General features: G+C 39.4%; 1 non-coding gene across 1 annotated transcript; it reads right to left on the reverse strand.

Moving 5' to 3' along the window:
- Positions 1-2,859: 2,859 nt before the first annotated feature.
- Positions 2,860-2,966, reverse strand: LOC111820603 (U6 spliceosomal RNA). The gene has a single exon (XR_002824148.1). It is a non-coding gene; the product is annotated as a U6 spliceosomal RNA (small nuclear RNA).
- Between the last annotated feature and the right edge of the window lie 1,240 nt (positions 2,967-4,206).

Consider the following 4,206-nt stretch of genomic DNA (forward strand, 5'->3'; position numbering starts at 1 on the left):
CCTGCATTAATATATTTTAGTGTGCGTGTATTTATTTATAATCATTGGTAATAATATGGTCTTTTAGGGAAAAATTACCTGATTAGAATCATTTAGACCAGGAAATTATTTGTAGTAAAATAGAAGCTGTTTCATTACTAAAAAGCATGCTCCTCTAACAGTGTTTATGTGCATCCAGAAGCTCACCTGTTCTCTTCCCTCAGGAAGGGAGCAGGTCGTGAGGAAGGAGAGGCAGCAGATGTAGATTGCTCCCTAAATACCATGAAGGAACGAACTTTGTCTGTCTTGTTTGTTGATTTCTAACACCTAGTAAAGGAACCCTGAGGACGCAGTGGTTAAAGTGATTGACTGGTAATGGAAAGGTCAGCAGTTGGAAACCACCAGAAGTTCCGTAGGAGAAAGATGTGGCAGTCTGCTTCTGTAGAGATTTACAGCCTTAGAAACCAAACCCTGTGGGGTTGCTATGAGTCGGAATCAACTCCCTGGCAGTGAGGCTTTAGCACCTAGTGGGTATGAATATAATAAAAAAGACAGATAATGACAAGTGTCAGAGAGGACGTGGAGAAATCGAAACTCTCATATACTTCTGGCGGGAATGCAAAGACAGATGAAGTTGTGCACTATAGATTAGTAAGTAAGCACAAGTAAGCCTATGCATACCTTGCTTATTGGGTAATCCATCCCTGCAGACCATCAAAAGAAAGCAAAATTAAGTTTTGAATAGGCCAACATACTCTTGAAATTGCTTTGTGCTTGTTGTATCTACTGAGATCTATTCTTCCAGGTCTAATTTTAGTTTTAAATTTTCAATAGACATATAATATTTTGATAATGAGGGAGAGTCACAGAGGAAATTTTAAATGAAAGATCTAGAAACGTAAGAGCAGAGAGACTGAAAAGGTGAGTGGAAAATTGAGACTAAAGGAATGCACATCAGTTTTCTCTTCCTGAGCACTCTGGCCATCTACAGATACCTCCTGCTATGCACATTGTCACTTCTGGAATAGTCAACATAAATAATTTATAAAACTTTTTACTCAAAATTTACTTTCTGAATTGATAACATGCTGTAAAGAATCTGCTGGTAAGCACTGGGGAAACTGCCTAGGAGAAGATGAAAGGCTGTTACAACTTTATCTCAGTCTTTCCTCTCAAGCTCCCAAAGGGGTGTATTTAATCACTTATCTTTTCTTCCCCGTCCCTGAAGGGTTAGAAGAGTTAGAAGAGCCCCTCATGAGTCACAGGATTTGCTTCTGCCAGGTGCCTGGTGGCACCACCTACATGAGTTCAATTTATATAGTATCTTTAACGTCCTTAATACATTATTTTATTATTTATTTACATTTCATGACATGTTGACTGTCCTGTAGACAAAAAAGTAATTCCTATCCGATACAATAAACCAAAAAAACAAAAAACAAAAAACAAAACAAAAAAAAAAACAAACCCATTGCCTTCGAGTAGATGCTGACTTATAGCAACCGTATAGGATAGAGTAGAACTGCCCTATAGAGTTTCTAAGGAGCACCTGGTGGATTCAAACTACCGACCTTTTGGTTAGCAGCGGTAGTTCTTAACCACTATGTCACCAGGGTTTCCTCTGATACAGTAGTGTTATATAATTCAGTTATCAGGATGTATTAGTTACATTTGTGGAAATTGGTTGGGGCTTTTGGATTGTCTGGACTTCTTTTGAATTCCATAGAGAACCATAGTAGTAAAAACCACCAAAAAAATAAAGAGTTGTTAAATGTAATTGAACATTAGTGAAGAATTAACAAGATTTAGCTCTGAAATCTCACTGGATAGCCAATGCATATCTGATGGCTGTAATGTGTAGATAATTTGAAAATCAATCGTGTGTAAGTCTTCAGAATTATTGATAATATCTGATTGAAAACAATGACAACTTTTGCATATGATTTGCATATGCAAACAACAATGCATGTTATCAGCTATGTGAATTTAAAATCTTTATTTTAAAATGAAAAAAGTTTATTACTATTAGGTGATCATTTTACAGCCTCTTTCAAAGGAGAACTAGCATCATGGTTTTTAATTTATGCTTATGTTGTCAGCAAATAAGTTTAAAATAAATTATAAAATAGTTCCTTCCCCCTCAAAAAAAGGAAAGTAGCCTAAATGTCTGTGTCTCGAGAAATGGTTAAATAATATGTGGATATCAGGGCTTCGAACTGGTTCAGTCACAGCCAAGAAAGCTAAACCGGAATAGACCCAAATATTTACCGTTGTAGGTGATCCGGAACAATAACCAGAATGAGAAAATTTATGGGTTGAAGCCCTGGAATGGGAGACTTGGAAGAGGAGTAGTGAGCCCTTTCAGGAGCTTAATGCGTCAAATTGGATTATTGGGAAGACTGTGGAGAGTGACACACACTCAGTGTGGCGCAGTCGTCTTCCCTCTTTGAGTGGAACACTGCTGTTTCTGACTCTGCTCAAAATCAGATGGGCAAGAGATTTGGTTGCTATGCAACTCTTATGCTGCCCTTGTTTTCTAAGAGGGAGATTAGATTTCTAGCAGGGGCTTTGACCCATAATTTTTCCTGTTCCGGTTATCGTCCTGGTTAACTCAAATTTTATAACTTTGAGTCTGTTCCGGTTTCGCTTCCTCAGCCGTGACTGAACTGGGAAGAACCAGTTCGAAACCCTGGTGGATACCAATATTAAGGAATACAGTGCAGCTCTTCAAAAAGAATGAAGTAGACCTATAAAATCTGGCATGCAAAGAAATCTAGGACATTATTTTTGTTATTAAGAAACAAAAGCAAGTTACAAAGCAATATGTGTAGTATAATTTTTTTTTTTTAGGTGAAAGTTTACAGAGCAAATTATTTTCTCAAAAATATGGAATGCTTCATGAATTTGCATGTCATCCTTGTACAGGGGCCATTCTAATCTTCTCTGTATTGTTCCCATTTTAGTATATGTGCTGCTGAAGGGAGCATTGTTTAGTATGATTTTTAAAAATTGTGTGTGTGTTCAGACAAACACACGTGTCTATATATGCTTGAAAAGAAGGCCTGGAAGGATAGAACTAACCTGTTAATAGTGGTTAACTTTGGGGAGTGAAATGAGAAAAGATAAAGGGCCTTTAAACAATTGTTAGTTGCCATGGAGTCAGTTCTGACTCACAGCGACCATATGTGTGTCAGAGTCTGGGTTTTCAAGACTGACCTTTCCGAAACAGATCACCAGGCCTGTCTTCCGAGGAGCCTCTGGGTGGACTCCAGCCACCAACCTTTTAGCTGGTAGTTGAGCGCTTAACCCTTTGCACCACCCAAGGACCTTCAAACAATAAACATATAAAATTAAAAATGAGTATTTTTTTTTACAGTGAGCATTTATTTTGAAATTAAAATGAGAAAAAGATATTTTTTAGAATTAGTTACAGCAAGAAAAGTAAATTAGTTTGTATATTATTTGTAAAACAAGATGCCATTCTTGTTTTGTGATGAATTGTGGTGAATGTTTTTCTGTGCCTAATAGTAACTATAAGATTGTAATCAAGGGCCGTGGCCAACATGGCGGAGTAGTTAGACACTTCCTATATCCCTCTTACAACAAAGACCTGGAAAAACAAGTGAGTTGATTCTATATGAATATCTAGGAGCCCTGAACAAGGCAAAGTTGAGGAAACCATCTGAGTGATAGGGGAGAGGGAGATGGTTTGGAAGAAGCGAAGAGCGCCAGAGCCACAGCAGCGAAACTGCAGCACTGCAGCCACACTGGTCCGCAGTGAAGCAGGCAAACAGCTGTGCTGTGTGTGCACTTGGGAAGCAGTTTCCACATTGAGAGAGACCCGGCGGCAGAGACTCTGCTTGGACACTCCGAACCAGTGAAAAGCAGCTCCCAAGTGGCTAAGATAAGTACATGCGTGCAGCCTTTCACGGGGATTTAAAAAAAAAAAGCCCATTTGGGAAAAACCTCTCTCCCTTTTACCTCCTCCCTCCGCGCTCTGCACCAGGAGTCCACTGGGCCGAAAGTAGATCCCAAAAGGTGCCCTGACCCATTCTCCTGGCCTTGGAGTGGGAACAAATGAGCTACTGGCTCCCCTAAGCCAGAAACACAGGGTCGGCACAGCTCTTTTGCTAGGCACAGGTATAAGGGGTCCGCAGACTCTGAGTGACTTACACCCTTGTATAGACTTGTGGGGACCCATCTCAACAGCATTAATCCTCACTACCA

This window comes from Trichechus manatus, unplaced genomic scaffold (genome assembly GCF_000243295.1).
Source record: "Trichechus manatus latirostris isolate Lorelei unplaced genomic scaffold, TriManLat1.0 scaffold00044, whole genome shotgun sequence".
NCBI lineage: Eukaryota > Metazoa > Chordata > Mammalia > Sirenia > Trichechidae > Trichechus > Trichechus manatus.